Genomic DNA, 26,200 nt, shown 5'->3' with positions numbered 1-26,200 from the left:
AATCAAAAATAGCTTCATCAGCGAACCACCACCTTTTCCCAGCCAGGCCCTGTTCCCTGTAGCACTTAGTTCTCAGAATCCTGCCTTTCCAGGGGTCCAGGGCTTAGACTTTGTCCAGGAACAAACCACTTGAAGTTGGCAGACAATTATTCACCATCAGCTCCTTAAGAAGGAATTAACTGGACCTGCACAGGATCGGACTTGTAATGCAATTAAGACATTAATTTAAAAGGTGACTTGATAAAGGCCAGGTAGAGGCCACATGAATTCTCTTTTCAGGCTAAAATTTTGCCTGTATCCTGGACTCTGTGCTTACCACGTCTTATTTTTATTCATCTAAGTACCAAAAAAGAATGCTTATGCATTTATAGCCATCGTCATAGAATTATCAGAATTTTAGACTTGCTGGAATTTCAACCAGACCAACCTCTGGATGTCCCAAGCTGAACTATTGCTGTCTGAATACTGTGGTTCCTTAGCCACAGCTTCAGCGCGATTGCATCCCTTCTGCTGGGCTCCAGGTCTCTGTGCCCAGTACCATTGACCCTGCTGCCTGGGTTGTAGCAGGAATATGATTTTGAAACTTTTCCCATTGATCTGGATGATCATGCAGTAGGGGAACTCTGTCCTGGGGGCACTGCAGGAAAGCCCCTTCCAAGTCTTTGCCTCCTTCTTAAAATATGCAGGGTCAGGAAACTGCAAAGAGATTGAGGTTGTGTTGAGGAGCCTGAGGGTGAGCTGGAGTCCTCACAGTTCAAGAAGCTGAATGCCTCAGCGGACCGGCACTATGTGGCCCAGCTGGCTCCCAGGCAGAACAAGCGTGAACTTGGCAATTGTTTAGCCTCTGATGGGGGGACGGTTGGGCTCTTTTAGGTCACTAGGAGGGTGTATTCAACTAACAGAAAATCCTGCAAACCGGATGTTCCAAAGAGCTGATGCTGTGTCCTGTCCAAGGCCGGTGCATACCTTGGAGTGTCAAATATGAGACAATATCTTCCAGCTGAAAGGAGTATTTGTTACTCATTAAACAACACAGAAGTTCTGAGTAACCAGCTTGCTTCCCTCTGGGGACTTAGTACAGGGAGACTGCCTGTAGAAAATCAGAGCGAGATGCCTGCCTTTTGCAGTAATGGCTGTCGCAAATTACCATGGGTTTGAATGACACTAGTAGAGTGCTGATTTCTAGACACTTAAAAACAAGGAAAGGGAATGCTGTTATGAAAGAGGAAAAGTTTTGTGGACCTTGAAATAGAAGTAATGCTAGTTTGTAAAGCTCTCTAGTCTGCTTGTTATTTGGTGCCATATTCCATACACCTGGTTTGTTTCTAAAAATCACACAGCAGGTAAATGTAAATGTGAAGTTTCTCAGATAATGACAAACATGCTAATTTAATATACTTCTAAAGTTCCCTTACTTTTAAGTAAGTAAAGCTGCCAGACTTTTGCATTTTCCTCAATATCTGAAAATCACCTTTCCGACAGGATGGAGCTGTAACAGGGTGGCTTATTTGTAATGAAGTCGAATTGCATGTGATTTTACCACCAGCATTTCCAGTCTTGAACTTCTTAAGTGCCAACTACATATTTCTGAGCAAATAAGTAAATGAATAAGGTTGCCTGTTAGCAAGAAAAGAATGTTACTTTGTATTATATTGACTTGCATTGCGTTAAAGAGAAAAGGATTGCCCAATACGAATATAAACTACTTTATAAATCCAGTGGCAAAAAGAAGTACTTAATGCTTCCAAGTGTCTGCTCATATAGCCTGGACAAGTCCAAGTGAACAATGTGTGTTTGATCAGTTACGGTCCTCATGTTTTCTAATCATTCTTTATTCACTCCTTAAGGCTCTATTTTTAAAATTCCACAGCTGGGAAAAGTGAGAACAATGATACAGGATCATAGCTGCCTTTTTGAAGTGGATTTCTTCAGCATGCAGGAAACATAGCGTTTTGTTTTTCTTAATTTTTATCATTCTTTCAATTCTTTTACCAGAACCCTTTTCTTCCGTGTCTGGAATATTCCTGATGGGAAGCTGGACATTTAGGATGAAGCAGCAGGACTGTGTTAAGAGCTATTCCTCCCAACAAGCCATGTCTTCTTCAATAATGCCAGGTGACAGTTGTTCTTCAAAACTTATCTACCTATCATCTATCTAATCTATTTCTCTATCCTCTCTCTATCGATTTTCTATCTATCTCTCTATCCATCTATCTTAGGAAAACTCTATATATTTGTGGAATTTTTCTTACTGAAATGTGACAGTCTTCCTTCTAGAAGCCAGAGGAATGCATGCTATTCTTTCCTGCGCTGGTGTATAAGCAGCACCTAGCAACTAGCTGTGAAAGTTGCTGCTGTGACTCCTCTAGAGTTTCTGGGCAGCAGAAGGTATTTGATCTTGAATTTTGTAACCCAGATGTCTGCTGAGACTGATAAGGCTGTAGCAGCAATGGCCCACCCTGTAGATAAAGCTTTCCCTTTTTAGGGCTTCTACCCGCAAATCCTTTCACACCAAGCACGCCTGAGTTCTGTAGGATTTATAAAGGTCTGGGTGTTTCAGGGAAGAACCAGCTGCCATCTCCCTAGGATGACGCTCCCTCCTTTCTCCTCCTGCGTCTCCTTTGAATACCCTCCAACCCAGAGTGCCGACCGCCTCTTCTGCAGAAGCTCCAAATGCCTATTTCTGTCTCTATCATGCCCTGAACTTCTCGAGGCAGTCTTTATAACACACACAGACACAAAACACAACTCTTCCTAAGAGAAATTTTAATTAATTTTTCTCCACCCTGTTCTGTTCATATTATTCAGCATTGTAGGTTAAACATTTATCATGTTAAAATCTGCCATTCATCAGGGATCTGAAGCTGCTGGGAGAAATGTTTCAATATAAAGGAGGGCCCTGAATTACACAGACTGTGCTTGAAAAAGTCAAGACAAGAAAGCAAGCATGCTTTGAATATTTCCAAAAGAAGATGGACAACCAAAGTCTCTAACTTTCATAACATTTGAAGATATTCAAGATAGAACAATAACTGAATAACTTAACTAATGCAAATAATACAAAATCTTTTTTTGCATCGCTGTGTGTATAAAACCAGACATTTATTAAACAGTGCATCAAAAAATATGTAAATCATTTGCTGTTTCAGCTGACCTGAGGAGCCAGTTCAGTACCCCATGCCCAAGGCGATGCAGTTGTGTAATTAAAAGACTCAAAACTGTTTCTCATAAGAATATTTGCGTTTGCAGATGCCACATATTTTAAGAGTAATTCAAAGTGAAATAATCTCACTTACTCTTACATGGTTAATTCTTAATAAAGTAGAAATAAGGTAATAGTTACATTTTTATGAAATATACATAATGAATAATAAGATTTTGAGTACATCTTGAAGCAATTACTTTGTATTTCAAATTATTTTTTTCTCTGCTATTTATTTTAATCTCAGCAGTGTTATAATTTAAGAGCTCTTATTTTCTTTAAAATTATGTTATAATTTGTAAAGTGCTTTGTAGTCAGATACTTTGGGAACGTGTTAGCTAAAATTGTTTTGGACACTGGGGTATGAAGCTGAATCAGGACGTCTCTGTGCCCCAATAGCGCATGCTCACAGCCTCGCCTTGTTATTCTGCATTTGCCCTACCAGGTCCACTCCCCCTGCTCTGCCCTGCTCTGGGCCCCTTTACATGCAGCATCTAGCTGCTCCCCTCGCCCTCTGCCCTCAGCTTGGGTTCATGCCATGGGGGCATTGGTGTGAAATCAGAAGCCTGGAGGAGAAGGGGTTGGGTGTGTCTTCCCCCATATCCCACTTCCCGACTGGTTTTGCAATGGCTGTGTCCATTACGTATGATCCCAGCTCCCAGCTCCTCCCTCTCTAGGCCACAGCTCTGCTGTGTTTTGGAATCCCTCCTCTCTCTCCATTTCCCTAAGGCCTAAGGCACTAAACAACAACCAAAATAAAATGAAATTAGAAGTTAGACAAGGAAGAAAACATTCACGTAAAGCAGAGGCTACAGGAGCTGAAAGGAGACATAGCTGGAAAGCCTCTGACAAGAGGGGACTCTAATATGCCACCCTCAGTAGGAGGGGGAACAGGTGAACAAAAACAATGAGAAACAAGATCCAAACAACATAGCCTTTGAGACAGATGTTATGGGTGTACAGTTTTATACTGTGATAATTACCCTCACTTTATCTCAAGCACCTGATTATTTACAAAAGTTGATCATATATTAGGTCACAAATAAAACTTTAATAAATGTCATAAAGAAGTATTTCAAACTACACTATGTAGGCACAATGCAATAAAAGTAAAAATTATTAACAAAACAAAAATGTCCTACCACATGAAAAATGGGAAACATTCTATTAAACCACTCTTAGGCAAAGGGAAGTACAAATAGAAATTACAGAATTGTAAATAAATTAATGATAATGAAAATATCGCATGTCAGAATCTATGGACTATGCTTAAATAAGTGATCAGAGGCACACTAGGTTCCTTCTTGACCTGTATAAGTGGGGAATGTCTAAGTGTGGTGGTGGCAGAAACCTGACTCAAATTGCCACAGGGGTACTTGCTCTCTCTTATGCAGGTGACAGCTCCAGAGCCCCTTATTTGAAGTTTCCCATAAGTAAGGACACTGGATTTATTCCACATATGTATGTGGTTAAACTTTCTTTAAGCCATCCACCGATTATCCTCACCCATCGTGACTGTTTCCTGAGAAACAAAAATAGCTGTTTTCAGGGGTTATTAATGCTGGCTCTGAGCTCGGTGCTATTCCAGGAAACTAAAAACGCCTCTATAATTAAAAGTGGGGCCTTACGAAAGTCAGGTGATGCAACCTGAGTCTTTCTTATAATGGATCCAGAATGACCACAAGCCACAAATCCTGGTCAGTCCCAGTCCTGAAATGCACAGACAGAACAGATACCTTTGGTAATAGTACCATGCTGTTTTGGTTACTGTAGCCTTGTAGTATAGTTTGAAGTCAGGTAGCGTGATGCCTCCAGGTTTGTTCTTTTTGCTTAGGATTGTCTTGGCTATGTGGGCTCTTTTTTGGTTCCACGTGAACTTCAAAGTAGTTTTCTCCAGTTGTGTGAAGAAAGTCATTTGTAGCTTGATGGGGATGGCATTAAATCTATAAATTACCTTGGGCAGTATGGCCGTTTTCACAATATTGATTCTTCTTATCCATGAGCATAGAATGTTCTTCCATTTGTTTGTGTCCTCTTTTATTTCGTTGAGCAGTGGTTTGTAGTTCTCCTTGAAGAGGTCCTTCCCATCCCTTGTAAGTTGGATTCCTAGGTATTTTATTCTCTTTGAAGCAATTGAGAATGGGAGTTCACTCATGATTTGGCTCTCTGTTTCTCTGTTATTGGTGTATAGGAATGCTTGTGATTTTTGCACATTGATTTTGTATCCTGAGATTTTGCTGAAGTTGCTTATCAGCTTAAGGAGATTTTGGGCTGAGATGATAGGGTTTTCTAAATATACAATCATGTCATCTGCAAACAGGGACAATTTGACTTCCTCTTTTCCTAATTGAATACCTTTTATTTCTTTCTCTTGCCTGATTGCCCTGGCCAGAACTTCCAACACTATGTTGAATAGGAGTGGTGAGAGAGGGCATCCCTGTCTTGTGCCAGTTTTCAAAGGGAATGCTTCCAGTTTTTGCCCATTCAGTATGATATTGGCTGTGGGTTTGTCATAAATAGCTCTTATTATTTTGCAATACATCCCATCAATACCTAGTTTATTGAGAGTTTTTAGCATGAAGGGCTGTTGAATTTTGTTGAAGGCCTTTTCTGCATCTATTGAGATAATCATGTGGTTTTTGTCTTTGGTTCTGTTTATATGATGGATTAAATTTATTGATTTGCATATGTTGAACCAGCCTTGCATCCCAGGGATGAAGCCAACTTGATCGTAGTGGATAAGCTTTTTGATGTGCTACTTCATTCGGTTTGCCAGTATTTTATTGAGGATTTTTGCATCGATGTTCATCAGGGATATTGGTCTAAAATTCTCTTTTTTTGTTGTGTCTCTGCCAGGCTTTGGTATCAGCATGAGGTTGGTCTCATAAAATGAATTAGGGAGGATTCCCTTTTTTTCTATTGATTGGAATAGTTTCAGAAGGAATGGTACCAGCTTGTTTTCGTACCTCTGGTAGAATTCGGCTGTGAATCCATCTGGTCCTGGCCTTTTTTTGTTGGTAGGCTCACACCCGACTATTTTTTTTGTGTGTTTTTAGTTGAGATGGGGTTTTGCCATGTTAGCCAGGATGGTCTCCATCTCCTGACCTCATGATCTGCCTGCCTCGGCCTCCCAAAGTGCTGGGATTACAGGCATGAGCCACCAAGCCTGGCCCAGATCAGTTTCATTTGGATGGAGCAGCAGTACACACTCACTGCCTCATATCAGGATTCTATCGGTTCTGCTCTCTGTTATATTTAAGTCACATTAATTATCTTGATTTCCCATACAGCATTATATTTGTCTGTATCATTACTGGGCATAGAAATCAAGAAACATGAAGTGTCCCAGATGCTTTTGTAAAACAGAGGGATGGAAACAAACCCTGAGAAAGTTCTTAGGCCTTAGTGAAGTTTCTAGGAGTAGAGTGGTTGGAACATGTGGGATATTTCCATTAAAGTGGGAGACAAGATTGGTGAAAGATGATGTCAGTGAAAATGGAAGAATAGGAACCTCTAGGGCCCATCCCTCCCATGGCACTGAGAAAAAAAGAAAAAAAAAAAGATTTGCCACAACCAAGTAAGTGTTTAGCCAGGAGAAAGGCCACTGAAAAAGGGTAAGAGAGCTTCACGGCATTTTAGCTTACCCTGACCCCAACAACCCCTTTCCTGCTGCAGTGGCCCTCTTGAAGACTGCAGTCTGCATTTCCAGCATGGTTACCTGATTCAAGGGGAGAAGTGTGGGCCTTTTCCCCGAGGAGTGTGTCTGTCTGTTTTGCCCTGACTGTGCTTTCTCCAGAGGACTGCAGCAAGGGTTTCCTTTTTTAAGCCTAATCTGTACCTTGTCAGACTGGAACAGCTATATGGTTCTCAAAAACAATGAAAGCCAAAAGTTGGGCAAACAATAGGCATGCGAAAAGCTGGGTGGGAATACTTAGGAAGTATGATTTGTTGGGGGTGGAATAGAGGTTTTGAAAAGCTACTGCATGTATGGGGAACTTAAACAGACACACACATGCTCAGGGAAGGACACATGCTCAGAAAGGAACTGAGAGGATCATAAACTTTCACCTTTGGCTGGTCTTGAGGTAACCACAGACAGGAAGTGAAGGCTAAGGCAGAGTTGTAAATGGCCTGGCTAAGTGGAGTGTCTTAACACAGAGTCAATCTGAAAATACCTGGGAACATTTCCATTCCTTTCCTTTTCTTCCTTCTTTATTTCTCCTTTTTCATATCATAATATTAAAAATATCAAATTTCCAACAAATTCATTCAAAAGTCACTTGACAATGGATACTTTAAAATTCAAAAATATTCAACTTCAATAAGAAATATTATGAAGTATGCAAAGAAGCCAGAAATTATGATGCCTTTACAGGGAAAAACTATAAATTAACAGAAACTCTCCCCGAGGAAGCGAAGACATTGGATTTACTAGACAAAAACTTTAAGTCTACTGTCTAAAATATGCTCAATGATCTAAAGAACACCATGGACAAAGAACAAAAGGCACAAGAAGAATAATATCTCAATATGTAAAAAATTACAAGAAGAGAATGAAATTATGAAAATGAATCAAATATAAATTCTGGAATTGAAAAGTGTTACTAAAATGAAAAATGTATTGGGGGTTCAATAGCAGATTTTAGCTGACACAGAAAAGAGTCAATAGGTCAAATGAAACAATCTAGTCTGAGAAGCAGAAAAAAGAAACAAATGGAGAAAGATGAAGAGGGCCTAAAAGACTCAAGCAACAACATCAAGTGCATCAACCAAGGCATAATGGAAGTCCCAGAGGCAAGGAGAGAGAGAACGAAGCAGAGAGAATATTTGCTGAGATAATAGTTAAAACTTCCCAATTTGACAAAATACATGAACCTATACATTCAAGAAGCTCAATGAATTTCTTTTTGGTTAGAATAAACTCAAAGAGATGCACAAGAAAACACCTTATAGTCAAAGTCAAAAGCCAAAATCAAATCTTGAAAGCAGCAAGATAACAGACTCAGCACATACAAAGGACTGTCAGTTATAATAACAGCAGAAACCATGGGACCAGAGGCAGTGGGATGACACATTTAAAGTGCTGAAAGAAAGAAATGCTTTTCATATTCAGCAAAAATATTCTTCAAGACTGAAGGACAGATTAAGGCATTCTCTATTAAACAAAAGCTGAGGAAGTTCATTCCTGACAGGCTTGCCCTATAAGAAATGCTAAATGGGGCCGGGTGCAGTGGCTCACGCCTGTAATCCCAGCACTTTGGGAGGCCAAGGCAGGTGAATAATGAGGTCAGGAGATCGAGACCATCCTGGCTAACATGGTGAAACCCTGTCTCTACTGAAAATACAAAAAAATTAGCCGGGTGTGGTGGCGGGCACCTGTAGTCCCAGCTACTCCGGAGGCTGAGGCAGGAGAATGACATGAACCTGGAGGTGGAGCTTGCAGTGAGCCAAGATTGCACCACTGCACTCCAGCCTGGGCTACAGAGCAAGAGTCCGTCTCAAAAAAAAAGAAATGCTAAAGGGAACCGTTCAGATTCAGACAGGAGGCAATAAATTGCCATAGGAAGAAATAAAATACAAGTGTAAATGTAACTACATAGGTAAATACTAAAACCAATATTATCGTATTTTTGGTTTACAACTTATTTTTTTCCTTGATGAGTTAAAAGACAAAGGCATGAAACAATAATTATAAATCTATGTTAATGGGCACACAAAGTATAAAGATGGGATTTGTGACGATAACAATCTAAAGAAGGAGAAATGGAGCTGCATGAAAGAGTTTTGTATAGTATCGAGTCTGTAAACTGATATTAATTCAAACTACATTGTTACTAATTTAAGATCTTAATTGTACCACCCAAGGTAACAACTAAGAAACTATTAATAAAAATGTACTGAAAAGGAAATGAATAAGGAATAAAAATCATACACTATAAAAAATCAATTAAACACAAAGAAGCTGGCATGGAAAAATTAAAGAATACAAAAGATATGAGGCATACAGAAAACCAAAGCAAAATGGCAAAAAGTAAAGTGAGTGGCAAACCACTGAATCTTGTTCTGTCCACCATGGAGAAAAAGGCACAATGCTGAGTGGTTCTCTTTCAATTTTGTAGGCAACACATACCACATTTGAGCACGCTGCTCTGTAAACCTGCTGAGTAAGCTCAGTGTAAGAAAAGACCAATGACTCTAAGCTCTTCTTCAAGCTGTTCTAATCTTTGAGCAAATAAACTGGCAAGCAGAATGGCACTGGGGGTCTGTGGCAGGTGAGGCTGTGGTATGAAGGACAGGCAAGTCTGAATAGGAGACTGGCAGAGCAGATGCCTGAGGTTTTAGAGGAAGGGTATGCCCTTTCGTGGTTACAATTCTTTTCCACTTGGAGGGCAGCTCCTGACTTGCTACTTGTCCCTTGCAGAGATGGAATGTCTAACTGTGGGATACCAAGTGACAACATGGTAGATGCCCATTATGAACTGGATATTACACAATTAATTGAATTATAAAGTTGTACCACATTGCATTCAGTATTAAAGAAAACAGTATGTGTGGGATGGAGCTAAGCAGGTGCCAGAGGGCACAGGTAAGTGGCATGCATGCACAGGGATTCAGACACCACGGTACCTTTTCCTATTGCCTCGTAACCTCTCCTTCAAGCTGAATCTATGGCCTCATTGGGAGTTTCCTGTATGAAATGAACAGAATAGGGAAAAGGATGGGCCTGGTTAATGGATGTATCTTGTGAAAAAGTAAGGACCTTGGTATGAAATGGGGTCTTGGATGAAACTGACACATCATCTAGATAGTGTGTATTTACATATGGGTAGGCAGGGTTAAGGGAAATAAGGAATAGTTAGCACCCCAGGGCTAACAACACTAAGAAACGGATAACATGCTAGGCCTGAAACAGCAAGAAAAGGTGATGGCTGTGGGAACCTGAGGAGGCCTGCATTAGACAGAGAAGGCTGCCTCCCTCCAAAAGATCTGTGGATTTGGGGAAAGTATACCATCATTGCCAAGTTGTAATTCTGGACAAAGAAAGTTCAAAGGATGAATACACTGACCTCTCTCACCCCTCAAGCTCAAGTTTTCTCCTGATGCCTCTGGAAGGGATTCAAGGGATTTGGAGCTGACCAAAGAAGAAGACTTGACCACGAGAGGCAGTAACACCCAGGAAGCTTCATTGGGCAGTGCTTGGATAGGGTCACATAAAGGATCCCTCACAGCAGGAGACTAGCCAGTGGCTTATGGGAGGGACACATCCAGAAGGGGAGGAGAGCAAGGGAACTCCTGGGGAGAGGGGGATTAGAGAAGGGGCTTACGTGTCCAGGTGATGCCACTCAGAGGCATGCTAGTCGGGGCTCCAGTTGGAGAGCTCTGAAGGGCCCAGTGGCTTGGGGAGCTTGTAACCAGGAGGCTGTATCTTATAATGGCCAACAGATGCAGGATGAGGTGTCATGGGGTATGCAGAGCACTTGGGCTCTAACTAGCCCCAAATCTGCTTAGTTGGACTATTTTTAAAATAATTGGATGTGCAACAACTTGAATTTGACACCTGTGGGCTTTTGAGGTAATGGATCTCAGCGTGCAGTGAAGAAATAAACAACCCAGGAGTCTATTTGCAGAGGCCGTAATTGACTCATTTCAATAGCTGCCACCAGCTGGCCAAATCCAACTGGAAGCCAGAGAGCAAGGGAGTCTGTCTGATGCACTTGATAAAGGTCTGGCTCCTGGAACGTGGAGTAAGGTGGGCATGGACCTGAACAGGCAAAGGGGAATGAATGCACAGCAGACGTCTTCCTGGTGTGACACCAGCAAGAAGTAGTGCCAATAGCTACTGTATCCTGATTCTACCCATCAGCCCAAAAATAAACTGTGAATTTGATAGAGTGGGACAAATCTGGGGTGATGCATCCGGTTTGCCACTGACTCAAGTTTCAAATTTATGCTGATTCATGTGTAGTGGATAACAGGCTGGTCAAGAACTGGAAAAGAACAGGACTGTAATAGTAGGGCAAGTAGGTCTGGGAGGAGGTGTGGGGCACATTTCTCAGATATCGGTGTCCTCACTGGCTTCTGTCTGTAGCTTCCTCACTTTAGCATGAAGCTTCCCCCTCAACTACTATAGCAGGGGAGGAGAATGGTGGAAAGTTTCATGCTAGAATTCAATGCACATGTCACTGCCACTCACAACTTCTTGGCCTGAACTGGTTACACATTCCTGCCTGTGGATGAGAAAGTATAATCAGAGACACTGGATACTGGTGACTCCAAGCAGCCTATAGTGCATGCCCATATATATAATTTTATTCAGTACCAGAATGATAATTTCTCAAAATAGTTAAGTAGTATTTAAGAATATAAGTTCTATAAAGCTGAAGGCATCACACTACCTGACTTCAAACTATACTACCAGGCTACAGTAACCAAAACAGCATGGTACTGGTACAAGAACAGACATGTAGACCAGTGGAACAGAAAAGAGATTTCAGAAATAAGACGCACATATACAACCATCTGATATTTAACAAACCTGACAAAAACAAGCAATGGGGAAAGGGCTCCCTATTTAATAAATGGTGCTGGGAAGACTGGCTAGTCATATGCAGAAAATTGAAACTGCACCACTTTCTTACACCTTATACAAAAATTAATGTCAAAAGCAATTGCAACAAAAGCAAAAATTGACAAATGGGATCTAATTAAACCAAAGAGCCTCTGCACAGCAAAAGAAACTATCATAACCTACAGAATGGGAGAACGTTTTTGCAATCTATCCAACAAAGTTCTAATATCCAGAATCTACAAGGAACTAAACAAATTTACAAGAAAAACACAAATAATCCCATTAAAAAGTGGGGAAAAGACATGAACAGGCACTTCTCAAAAGAAGACATTTATGTAGTCAACAAACATATGAAAAAAGCTCAACATCACTGATCATTAGAGAAACGCAAGTCAAAACCACAACAAGATACTATCTTATACCAGTCAGGATGGTGAGTATTAAAAAGTCCAGAAACAACAGATGCTGGCAAAGCTATGGAGAAATAGGAACACTTTTACATTGTTGGTGGGAGTGTAAATTAGTTCAGCCATTGTGGAAGGCAGTGTTGCAATTCCTCAAAGACCTAGAACCAGAAATACCATATGGCCCAGCAATCCCATTACTAGGTATATACCTAAAGGAATATAAATCATTCTATTATGAAGATACATGCACACGTATATTCACTGCAGCACTATTCACAATAGCAAAGACATGGAATCAACCCAAATGTCCACCAGTGATAGACTGGGTAAAGAAAATGTGATATATATATACATCATGGAATACTATGCAGCCATAAAAAGGAAGGAGATCATGTCCTTTGCAGGGACATGGATGGAGCTAGAAGCCTTTATCCTCAGCAAACTAACACAGGAACAGAAAACCAAACCCTGCATGTTCTCACGTATAAGTGGGAGCTGAACAATGAGAACACATGGACACAGAGAGGGGTACATTACACACTGGGGCCTGTGGGGGTGAAGTGTGAGGAAGGAGAGCATCAGGAAAAATAGCTAATGGATGCTGGGCTTAATACCTAGGTGATGGGTTGATAGGTGCAGCAAACCATGGTAGCATACATTTACCTATGTAACAAACTCACACGTCCTGCACGTGTAACTTGGAACTTAAAATTAAATTTAAAATAAATAAATTAATAAATAAGAAACTAGCAAAAAAACCAATATAAGTACTAGAACCACATTATTTGGGTTCAACTCAAGTTTCTGTTCCTTTCTAGTTGGGTGCCTTGAATAAGCTCCCTAACACCTTTGAGCTTCAGTTACCTCATTTGTAAAATGAGGATAATAAGAAAACTGACCTCATAAGGTTTGTTGTGAAAATTAAATTACTTAGCATATTCAAAGTAATTAGCACCATACTTACCATGCAGTACATTTCCAATAATTTTTGGTATTATTTCTTGAACTGATTTCATGAATGGAGACCTGTTGGCTGATAGATGGAAGAGTTGGAATCGAATTTGAAAATATATTATCATTTGAATATGGGCTCTTCTCTTTTCAGACATTTACATGAAAACCTTCCTAAGTAACATCAGTTCAATATTTCTAATCATGAGGGTTTTATGCCTTTTTTAGTTTGTGTTTTAGTTTGATGCTTTCAACCCAATTACTTATGCTCTAGACCTGGAAACAATTTTTCTAAACATTTAGAATTTGTCAAAACTGGATAGGGATAGGATCTTAACAGCTCTTAACAGTTTAATAGATCTAAACTCAGAAATTTGGAATTCAAATTTGTCTTTTAGCCTGCTGATATAGTTTGTCTGTGTTCCCACCCAAATCTCATCTTAAATTGTAGTTCTCATAATCCCCACGTTATGGGAGGGAATGTTGGAGGTAATTGAATCATGGGGGCGGTCACCCTCATACTGTTCTCGTGATAGTGAGTGACAGTGATTCTCACAAGATCTGATGTTTTTTAAAGGGGCTTTTCCCCTTTCGCTCGGCAGTTCTCCTTCCTGCCACCATGTGAAGGACGCGTTTGCTTCCCCTTTTGCCTTGATTTAAGATACTTGAGGCCACCCCAACCCTGCGGAACTGTGAGTTAATTAAACCTCTTTCCTTTATAAATTACTCAGTCTTGGGCATTTCTTCATAGAAGCATGAGAACAGACTAATACACCTTCCTTCCTTCCTTCCTTCCTTCCTCCCTTCTTTCCTTCCTTCCTTCCTTCTTTCCTTCCTTCCTCCTTCCCACCTTCCTCCCTTCCTTCCTTCCTCCCTCCCTCCCTTCTTTCCTTCCTTCCCTCCTTCCTTCCTTCCTTCCTTCCTTCGTTCCTTCCCTCCCTCCCTCCCTTCCTTCTTTCCTTCCTTCCTCCTTCCCACCTTCCTCCCTTCCTTCCTTTCACTTTCCATCTTTCTTACCACACAGGGAACCCTGCAAATGAGGCGTTATGCAAGGTGACAACCACTGTGACACACCTGTTCTGGGTGTTTGTCAGCAATGAGAAGGAATGACTCTGGACAGACTTCAGAGGCTTTTGTTCTCATGGGACTCCACAATGATTGGTCTCCATAGTTCTCATTTAAAAAAAATGAATTAGTTTAAAGTTCACTGACTTGTCTTCATGATAATATGTTAATGGGGATTTACTTGGAATTCATTCTAGATTCCCCACCTCCCCCATTCCTTCGAAGACTTTATTATTGAAAGACATTTGTGCCCTGGGTGTCTGAGTAAAACCCTTATCAAAGGGGCTAAGCTTTATTCCTGACCACACTGTAGAGCAGAAATAATCTCCATGTATTAATCACCTCAAGATCTTTAAGTATAAAGTTTCATTTGAAGGATTTTGCAGGGATATTATATGTATGATGAATGTTCCACTGGCTATTCTGGCCTAATTTTAGGGTTTTACAGTTGCTTTTGGTTATGCATGTTACTAAATTTACAAAATCTTTCATCTATTGCAAAATCCCAGGATGATTCTCACACAGAGGAAACTTTGTGACAAGTAAACATTTGAATGTGAGCCACTGGTAAGGCAATACTTCAAAAGAAAATCATTTGTCGTAGCTGACTTTTTTTTTTTTTTTGGTCAAGATCAAACTGAGAAAATCTCCTTGAAGCTTGTAGGCCGGTCTGTGTCATGTAGCCTGGGTGTTGGAGGGCCTCCACCACCCCCTACATCTGTATTTACTGTCGTTTCACCACCGCTAGGTCAAATTGTAAGGAAAAATAAAACTTACATTAAGTAATGTTGTAAATACAAATAAAATCCATATAAAGATACGGGCAGTGGGGATAAAAAGGTAAAAATAAAGCAATGTAGGCAACTTTCCATTCATTGCACCAAATAAGACCCATAACAGCATTTAGAAAATTTACTAGATAGCAAAAGCAATTGCAAATTTCATGGGAATATTCAGGAGGAATAGTGGGAAGGCCAAACAAAAGCACTGTGGAACAGAGGAGAGAGAGACACAGGAGATACCAAGATGAGTAGAATCTATGCTTGGCATTCACGGAGCCCAGGGCCATCACTCAGCGGCTACTAGACACGCGCAGAGACAGGCCGAGGACGCTAATCTCTGAGATCTGGTCGACTATGTTTAGACCTGGTCTCAGTTGCTATTTTAGTGGTTTGTATGTCTTAAAATAGCAGTCTTTTCACTTTCCTCTTTAAATGTCAAGCTTGACTACTGCAGCTTCATTTCAAGGATCCCTTGTTGGGCGAATCAAAAATGTTTTTAAAAAGTCTTTCCCTTTTGAGCTGATTGTGTGAATATTCTCACATATTCTTGGGATTTTGGTTTCACCCGTTTTCTAATGACAGACATGTTGTAGGATTCTGCCCATATCCCCAGTGAGGGCTGACCTCTACAACCTGAACAATGACTCGTCTAGGCTTTTCAAATATTAAACTAGCTTGTAAATCCTCTCTATGCCTAATGCCTCCACCAGCTCCTTGTCTGTGCCTTCATGAGTCATTAAAACTGTAAAGACATGAATTCTTGTTTCCTATGACCTGAAAGAATTCTACAACACTAGCTATAGTTTCTAGCTATAACTTTCCATGCTGGCAAAGAGGTAGACAGTAACCATTTTATGAAAGGGGAACTAATACTTTACAAAGTGGTTACTGTTTACTTCTTTGTCAGTTAACAATATTATTAGGATATGTCTTCAGGTAAAAACCTGCACTCCAAGCCCAGCCAGTCCATGTTTGGTCAATCAGTATTGCTGGAGCAAGCTTTTAACATGGAGACATATCCCATTGAAACACATGCATGGACTCTATTTAGGGAAGTTTTGTGAACTTCACCTGGACTCTCTCAGTTGCTAATAATATTGTTAGCTCATAGCGCATCACCCAATACTCTCTTTCCCCTTGCTTGGGTCTCCCTTGGTCCTCCCCTCCCTGCCTTTACACACTGGCCGCTTATTGGTGTGCTGGGGAGACAAAGTCAAAAAGGACAGACACAGTCCCTGCCTTTAAAAAGCGATGGGAAGAGACAGGGAGCATTGCCCCACACACCATGGGGCCTACGCTGGGTGGGGAAACGTTCAGGAGAGCTTCCTGGAAGAGGTGACATTGGAGTAGCATTTGGAAGGATGCATTAGTTCTATGAATAAAGCCAAGGAAAAAAGGGCATTTCTGGACTAGGGAATGGCATGGAAGTGCAAAGGACTAAGAGGAAGGAAAGGACAAACGATTACAAATTGCAAAGAGCTGCATGAGCCGTTTTGCCTATGGCAGCACCACTGGGTGGGCATTCACCTACCGTTGCTTGGGATGTGGGGTTTGGTTTTTGTGTGGTGATGCATGCCAGAGATGAAAGGGGTTTCCAGGGTCTTTGCTCTTAGTGCCGGGTGAACTGCCTTGTATCAGTACTGTCCTCTCTTCATAAGCATTCCTTGGGCTGAAATAACCTTGGCTTCCGGTCTCAGGAGCCTTTTCTCCTGGTGCAAAAGCTCCAGGCTACCTGGTTACAGCACCAGGATTAGATTGGCTGGTTTTACTGCTGCAGTGCTTAAGTAAATCCGAATGTAGGAAAATCACTGTTTTAAAGCAATGTGGTTTGATCAGTTAGTTAGATTCACACTGATCTTTTCCTTGTATGAACTTAGAATCTGATCTGTAAGATTCTATTCATTTTATGCATCTTTTTCAGGGTCAGTATTCACTCCTTCAACAGCTCATGAGCATTATAAAGAAAAATAACCTTCTTTTAGATGCTTTAACACAGTTTCCCAAACTTGCAACATAAGAATCACTTGGGATGCTTGTTACTTAGATGACTAGGGCTTTCCCCTGGGAATTCTGATTTAATAGGTCTGGGGGTGGGCCCTGGGAACTTTTATTTATTTTTTAATAAGTGCTCTAGGCAGTTCTTATTGTCAGGCTAGTTTGGAAAACACGGTGCACTTAGCCCGTGATTTACTGGATATTAGGCAATAAACAAATACGTCTGCTTACACCGGGCAAAGTATGCATGATGACATTGATGATGTACATTTCACAGGTCAGGAAACTAAAGCTCAAAGACAAGTGACTCACATAAGAGCACACTGTTGGTAACAAAATGACCTGTCGTCAAATCCAGAGCCTCTGGGTTCTGTTACATTACAGTCCAAATGATGGACATTAAAATTGTAAGATCTGATTGAGGTTTATGTTAGGACTTGGAATATTAACTTTTTAAAATTGGACTTTATTTTAGGTTGTACTAGTTCAGATATACATGGCTTTTAAGGTAGTGATTGTATGGGGGAAAAGTTGTTTAGAGCAAATCAAGCTAAATTTAGTTTGTTGCCATTTGAATTTATTAATTCAGAGATAGCTAACTCAGTTAAAATAGTTTTCTTTCCAAAGAAGGCTATATGTTGTTTAAAACGTTAAGAGACCTAAGCTATGTAAATGTGTTTGTCTCTTTTCAAAATAAAGCAAACCAAAAGTAAATAAGTAAAACAAATCAACACACAAAAGTATATACTAGAGAATTATTTATGTCATTCAAATTAGTTTCTGTCCATAGTTATTTTCTACAAACCCATTCTTTCTGATATTTGCTAATTAATACCAAATATTTAATTTACCCTAATTCATGATTTCTTCAGAACCAAATTGAAATTTGCCATGGAGTTATTTATCAGAAAACAATTTGCTTAGCGTATTGGTAGCGTAAAGAGCTTCAAAAAAGATGTATAGATATATATATATTTTTTCAATTTCTTCTGTAGAAACAGAAACATCATTGGCCAGTTTCATGGAAAGTCAAAACACTGAGATAATGGGGGCTGCAGCAGAGAAAGAGTTTAATAATCTTAGCACAGCTGAACAAGGAGATGGGAGGAAACCTCAAATCCACTTCTCCAAGGAATTCGGGGCTAGGGATCTTCAGGGGTTTGGAATGGACAAAGGTGTGGGGATTGTTGACTGGTCAAAGAGCGTAGGGTGAAGTCATGGGATGAGGGGATGAAGAAACTGCATTCTCATGCCGATTTGGTTCCTCATGGGGATTTTCACTCTGGTTGGCATCAGCAATTCCCACTGGAATTCAGGGTCTGAAGAACATCTTAAGTAAGTCTTAAGCAAAAGCCTTATGATTCCAATGTCAGACATGATTCCTATATAGGAACAATGAGGATGTAAATGGTCAGCATTGAGTCACCTTTAGCTACAACGAAGTGGACCAAAGTGCAGCCTGATGATACTTAGTTATAATTATATTTCTGTCTAGAACCCAGTATGTAATTCTTGTTAACCATGTGAGAACAATTTCACAAATAGTTGATTACAAATTGCTCTTTAGTAAAGACCCTGCAGAGCCTCTGCTTAGCAGCTGATGCTACATACTTAAATATATTAAAATGACTTTTACAGTAAAGAAAGTAATTATTTAACATATTACATTACACTTTATGATGTATTCACCGTGACTTACTATATGCATTTCTCTCTGATTAATTCAATATAGAATAGTTTCACTAAGCTCTTCAGTAAAAGAGATTGTTTCCTAAATATGCACTACGTTTCAGTCATGTGTGAAGCAGCTTTGGCTTTTTTAGATTAATTAGGGAAAGGTGATTACAATAGTCATAGTCGTAGCTGCATTTATGCATGTACATAAACGTACTTACTCAGTTATTAATCCAATAAGCAGTTATTTACTAGATTCTTTGCTAGGCCCTTGGGAGACAGAGAGAAGCAAGTTGCTGACCTTACATTCCAGGAGCTCAGAGTCTTCTAGCAGAGCCAGACAGGAACCCCACAATCACTCCACAGTGGGAAGCTTCTGTGATGCATATGCCCAGGATGCTCTCAGATCAGAGAGAAAAGTCACTCACTCAGCTCAGAAAAGAGTTCAAGAAGGCTTTCAGGGGAAATTATGTTTTGACAAGTAAATCAAATGTTTACTAAAAATAGAAACTTCAAAAATTATTATTCATGATGTTTTCATAATTCTCTAGTTTGAAGACACAATACTGGGTTGGTGGCACAATATTCATTTGGATATGAGGCACTGGTCTGGTTGAAAAGTCAGCTGAATTGTATTATATTTTGTATTTTTTGTCCTTTTCAGAATTATTTAAATTTTTAATTGGCTTTTTTTTATAGCTGTTTTAACTTTACAGCAAAATTTAGTGAAAGTATGGAGAAATATCTGAAACAGCAACTTCACCAAAGAAGATACACAAATGACAAGTAAGTATATGAAAAGGTGATCTACTTCATATGCCATTAGGGAATTTTAATTTAAAACAACAAGAGATACACCTACACGGCTATTATAAGGTCCAAAACACTGACAATATCAAATGTTGGCAAGGATATGGGGCAACAGGAACTCCCATTTATGGCCCATGGGAATGCAAAATGGTACAACCACTTTGCAAAATAGTTTAGTGGTTTCTAACAAAACTGAAAGTACCCTGGCCATATGATCCAGCAATCATGCTCCTTGTCATTTACCCATGCAAAAACCCACATGTGGATGTTTATAGCAGCCCTTTATGCAAAATTTTCAAAATTTGGAAGCAGTCAATATATCCTCCAACAGGTGAACAGATTAATAAATTCTGTCACACCCAGACAATGGAATATTATTCAGCACTAAAATAAAAATTAACTATCATGTCATGAAAAGATATGGAGGAATCAGCACGTTGCTAAGTGAAAGAACCCAATCTGAAAAGGCTCCAAACTGTATGATTTCAACTAAGTGACATTCTGGAAAAGGCAAAACTATGGGGAGAGTAAAAAGATTGGTAGTTTGCTCAGGGCTAGGGAGGGAGAAGAAAGGAGGGGTGAATAGGATTACAGGAGATTTTCAGGGCAGTGAAACTGTTCTGTATGATAGTATTAATGTAATTGTGGATACATTCATTATATATTTGTCTAAACCCATAGAATGTACAACACCAAGAGTGACATCTAATGTACTTTGGGTAACAATGACTTGTCAATGTTGGCTTAAGGATTGCAATAAATGCACCACCCTGGAAGATGTTTTATTGACACGCCATGTTGCCCAGGCAGGCAGGTCAAGTCTATGGGAGAAGGTAAGTGGCAGCTGTGGGAAGATTCTAGTCTGCTCAACTCATGGGCCAACTCCCCAACCCGTATGACATGTTTTACTGGCATTTCTTTTGAAATTTATTATAGTTACTGCATACCTCAAATTTTTATTTTTCCTTGTTGTAAGCCGTTGTTGGTTCTTATGGTGGCATATTGGTTTTATATACTTTAGAAGTTCCAGGGTTATTTAAGAATCACTGTCCTTGATGGTAGGTATTGGTAAAAGCACAATTATGTATTCTAATTAGTTACTCTTGATAGTTACTCCTACTAATGGGAGCTTCTCATTTATCTCAAGATTTCCAAAGTCAAAGTCCTGATTTTTAGTGTCTAACATCCCAGGGTTTACATGTTTTAAATATAGGATAACTTGGTGATTTTGGACTATTTTATGTGGCAATTTATTTCAGTTCTATAAGGAATGAATTTTTGATCATTGACAAGAACTAAAATCTAGTCAAACAGTTCTGCCAGTAATCAGTTCGACTTGAAAACAAACTGACAAAAAGAATAGGCAAATTCTGGTATAATCTCTCTGAGCACCATACCATGGTATGCGCTCTCTTCTTCTTTTAACTTAAAAGATGTAGCCCCAAGCAGCTGGGAATGCTATCTAGTTTTGTTGCTTTGCAGGACACCTGGGTACAGTGTCCCGTGTGGTGTTGTCAGAGGTGTTTGAAACAGAGGGATTCCATCTTGAGTAGCAGCTGTGTAAAATGAGGCCGAGACGCACTAGGCTGCATTCTTAGGAGGTCAGGCATTCTTAGTCACAGGATGAGATAGGAGGTCAGCACAAGACACAGGTCACAAAGACCTTGCTGATAAAACAAGTTGCAGCACAGAAGCCGGCCAAAACCCACCAAAACCAAGATGGTGACCACAGAAACCTCTGGTTGTCCTCATTGCTCATTATATGTTAATTATAATGCATTAGCACGCTATTGGTAAAAGACACTCCCAGCAGCACCATGACAGTTTGCAAATGCCATGGCAACGTCAGGAAGTTACCCTATATGGTCTAAAAAAAAAAAAGGAGGAACTCTCAGTTCTGGGAATTGCCCACCCCTTTCCTGGAAAACTCATGAATAATCCACCTGTTGTTTAGCGTATAATCAAGAAGTAAGGATCAGTATAAGCAGCTGAGCAGACCATCCCACCGCTCTGCCTATGGAATAGCCATCCTTTATTCCTTTATTCTCTTAATAAGCTTGCGTTCACTTTATGGATTCGCCTCAAATTCTTTCTTGCGTGAGATCCAAGAATCCTCTCTTGGGGTCTGAATTGGGATCCCTTTCCCATCTTAGTGTGATATTTTGCTTAGATGCACCTTTACCAGTGGAGGTAAGTGAAGGGTCCCCTCTCCTGGGTGTCCTGCTTACAGCTTCACATGCAAGGGTGGGGTTTACATTCGTGAACACATGTTGAGTCATAGAATAAGCCCCTCCACTGAATTTTTCTCACTGCCACTGACCTCTAAGCCACGCAGGAAATCCCTTTGTAAGCAAATTCCCATCCTCAGCCCTTTGGCTGTTTAGTCTGTGCAGGGCTAGGCCTGGCTTACTTGCTCCTTTGATTGGCAAGCCCCATACTAGAAACAACAAATGGACAGAGTCGCTCTCCCAGAAGCTCCCCGCCCTCCGGCCTCCCGATCTGAAGACTCTTTCAGCTTTATTTGGACTGGAACTTGATGAGAGGTTCACTAGGCAGGAAACATGCCCCTCCTCCCAAAAATGCCGCTGACAGGGGGACAGAGTTTCTCACAGATTTGGCGGCGAGCTGCAGGGACCTGAGCTACTCCATGGCTTGGGAACTTTAACTCTTGTCAAAGAAGGAAATGGCTTAAAACCATTTGTTTTCACTGAAGATCCAGCTAATTGTTTGATTAAAAACTATGGTTCTAATGGGACGTGAAATCAGTGAGTCAGATGAGCAGAAACTACATGATTCCAGCATATAAACTCCAGAATAAGCAAATCCATAAGGTTAGGGAGCATGTGAGTGGTTGCTGAAAGATTAGGGGAAGGTGAAATGGGAGTAAGTGTTCCAGGGCGTGGGGTTGGTTTGGGGGGTGATAAAAGTGTTCTGAAATTAGATTGTGGTGATGTTTGCACAGCTTCGTGAATATACTAAAAACCTCTGAAATCGTACATTTTATAAAGGTGAATTTTATGATATGTGATTTATATCTCAATTGTATAAAAACCTGTGTGAAGGGAATGAAAAATCATTTTAAAAGTGCCCACAAGCCACAGACTGGGAGAAAGTATCTGCAAAAGACATAGGTGCTAAAGAGCTGGTATCCAAAATACACAAATAACTCTTAAAACTCAACAAAAAGAAGCAAAACAACCCAAAGATATCTGAAAAAACACATCATATATACATACACTCACACCTATATATATACGTGTGTATATATATATATATATATATATAGATGGCATATGTATACACATATATAGATATCTATATCTGTATATCTATATATAGATATACAGATGGCAAGTATGCATATGAAAAGATGGTCAACATCATATGTCATTAGGGAATTGCAAATTAAAACAACAATGAGATAGTATGAACTCTCATTGCTGGCAGGAATTTACAGTGAGTAAATAGTCTTACCCCATGTGTTACATTAGTCTGCTTGAGCTGCCATAAAAATGTACCACAGGTTAAGTGGTTTAAACAACAGAAACTTAGGTTCTTACAAGTTCTGGAGGCTGGAAGTCCAAGATGGGGGTGTCAGCAGGGCTGGTTCCTGGTGAGGCCTCTGTCCTCAGCTTGCAGACGGTGCCTTCTTGCTGTGTCCTCATGTGGCCTTTCCTCTGTGTGTGCCTGGGTGGGTGGGGGTCTGGGGATGGGGGATAGCTGGTGTTTCTTCTTATTTGTATAGACACCAAACCTGTGGGCTTAGGGCCTCACTCTAATGACCTCATTTAACCTTACTTCTTTAAAGGCCCTATCTCCAAATACAGTCACATTAGGGGTTGCAACTTCAACAGATGAATTGGGCAGGGAAGGGGGACCCAATTCAGTTCATAACATATGATTCAGCAATCACACTCCTCGGGATTTCAAATGAGTTGAAAACCTACATCCACACAAAAACCTACACATAGAGCAGGTTTATTCATAATTGCCAACACTTCCGGAAGCACCCAACATATCCTTCAACAGGTGAATGCAGTGGTAAGGATGTAATTTTATGAACACGGTGGTTTAAATATTTCTGTTCTTAGACAAATGTCTAATTAAATGACATGATATATGACATTAGCTCTCTTCACTTAGCATTTTGCCAATTAAGAAAAAAGACAAGAAGATTTAAATTTCTAATGCCAAGTGTATACCAATTAAATATAATATGAGACAATGAGAAACTCACGTGATTTTTTTAAGGTGAAGCACCAACTTCTAGCTCTGGCTCCACTCCCTCAAGCTTCAGGTGTCTGCACCCTCTTGTCTGCACTGAGAGGTATTTCCAGGGAAAATGACTAAGTCTCATCTGACAGCTCTGTGCCTGGCTCAGGCCTGCAGCTTCTTTGGGAAAGTACCTGTGATTGTGTGTTAGCAGCAAGGGATATCTTGATAAATCTTTATTTCTCAAACTCTCTAACCTACCTCTACCTTTATTCTAGCCTAGTTTCCAAATTTTACTTTCTTTGTCTTGTATTTCTAGAGGGATAAGGCCACAAAATGAAAATACTGAAAGTCTCATGAGCTCTGAGTACCTCCTAGAAGCTAAATAACCATCACTCTACATTTGGATGCGTTATTATTTTCTGCTTGGCTAAAGATGCTACTGTAATGAATAAAATACAACTTTAATCTGCTGTCATTTTCTTAATCATCAGTTAGTAAAAGGACACCATCATGTTGAACCCACACATAATTTCTTGAGGTAAAAAGGTTTAGAAAGTTCTAGAATGAGGTATTTCATATATAACAGCATTACACACATCAAGAACATTTTAGGTGATGTAAATCAATTATGTCCACTTCAGTAACAAGTTATAGAAAATCCTGGCCAGAAATGGATTCAATGAGAGAGAGAGAGAGAGGAAAATAAGCATTTATAGGCAAAAGGAGCTGAGATGGACAGTCCTGACTTTAAATGAGGTGTAATCCAGCACCTCAGAAGCTGTCATTTTGGCTGCTCTGTCTCCTCAATTGACTTCCCTCTTAGATCCACTCATGGCTGCCCAGCAGCCAGGAGTCTCAAAGTCTTGCCCCAAAGGTCTGGGGGAAATGAGAGGATTCTTCACAGAAGGTTCTGCACAAGTCCTCTCTCTCACCAGCCTAAATTTAGCCTCTGCAAATAAGTCAAGGGTATGTCCTATTGCAGCCCAGGGCTGGTTAGAGCTTATTAGGGCCCACCAATGACAAATGGCTGAGGTGGGAAAGGGAGTCCTGTTGGTCAGAGTAAGAGGGACGACGCAGGGAAACACCCCCAGATATCCGCCCCTTGTGGTCCTATCATGCTGGCTCATTCAGCATTCTGCAGATGACACTGTGGTTTCACATGTGATTTTACAAAGCAATCAATGGACAAATATTTATCAGCATTCTTGTTGCATCGTGTATCCATCTTATTTGGGGTTAAACAGTTGTGTCTGCTCAGAAAGTCCAAATAATCTGGTTAGATAGATAAGACATAAAATAATGAGTGAAAGAACAATTTTATTAAGAGTAACATTAAGTAATGATAAGATATTGTCATAAGTTGCCTGAAACAATTAGGAGGCTAACATTAATTCATTGTATTAGTTATCTATTGCCACATAGCAGATTATTGCTGTCTTAAATTTAGCAGTTTTAAACAACAAACATTTGTTATCTCCCAGTTTCATGGGTCAGGAAGTTGGGAGCATCTCAGTGGGTGGTTCTGGCTCAAGACTCTCATGCAGTTGCTGTCAAGCCATTGGCTAAGGCTGCAGTGACATCTGAAGACCCAACTGGGCTTCTGAGTTCAGTCACATGCTTGCTGGCAGGACCTTGGATTCTTGCTGGCTGCTGGCTGGAGATTTCAGTTCCTCACCATGTGGGTCTCTCCCAGCAGATCAGCAAGCTTACCTCCAAACAAGTGGGGAGGGAAAGAGAGAAAGAGAACCCAATACAGAAGTCACAGTCTTTCCTAATTACATAATCTTAGAAATGACATAGCATCTCTTCTGCTGTGTGTTATTGGTCACCACCTTTAGCACAACATGGAAGGAAATTACACCCAGCGAGAATATCAGGGGCCAAGGATCATTGGGAATCATCTCAGAGGCTGCCAACTATATCCGTATTTGGTATTCTTAGCACAAGGTGGAAACCTTTAACAACTATTGCTTTTGTTAGATGGGAGAATCCATTCACCCATCTAATAACTTGTGGCAACATACCATTGTTATCATGTGGCTGTTGTACCATATGAAAGCCTATACAAGGTGATCTGTGGCTTCTCCCAACTCAGGGATGAAGGCTCTGTTGCCCTTTTGTATCCAATTTAAAATGACACCAGGACAGATTGCATGGGGGGCTTTCCTGGTATAGGTAGGAGAGGTCTACTGAGCTGGCACCTTGAGCACTGTTCATGTTTATTTGAAACTGAAAGAGAGATGAACCTGGCCCTAGGAGGGCAGCCAAGGCCAGAGGTCGAGAGACTCAAAGTATCCAGATGGAAGCTGAGGTGGAAATCTGTGGAGATGTCAGGAAACACACCTGTTAGCCACAGGGGCCAGGAGAGGATCCAGGACTGCAGTGCAGAGTGGTAAGTCTGGAGGTCTGGAGAATATCCCCATGAGGCCAGGCAGGGAAGGGCATTCTTTCTCAGTGCCAGACATGTGGTGCTGCCTCTGGGAATGTTAGTTGGATGTCTGTCTATTCTACTCTGTAAGGCTTCATCTTT

At 40.5% G+C, this 26,200-nt stretch overlaps 1 protein-coding gene across 1 annotated transcript in view; it reads left to right on the top strand.

The window, feature by feature from the left end:
• The window catches only part of LOC129473671 (uncharacterized), a 167,196-nt gene that overhangs the window by 126,970 nt on the left and 14,026 nt on the right, over nt 1–26,200 (top strand). The window lies entirely within an intron of this gene.

The sequence above is a fragment of the Symphalangus syndactylus genome, chromosome 23 (genome assembly GCF_028878055.3).
Source record: "Symphalangus syndactylus isolate Jambi chromosome 23, NHGRI_mSymSyn1-v2.1_pri, whole genome shotgun sequence".
Taxonomy (NCBI): Eukaryota; Metazoa; Chordata; class Mammalia; order Primates; family Hylobatidae; genus Symphalangus; species Symphalangus syndactylus.
This window is presented reverse-complemented; position numbering and strand designations above follow the sequence as displayed.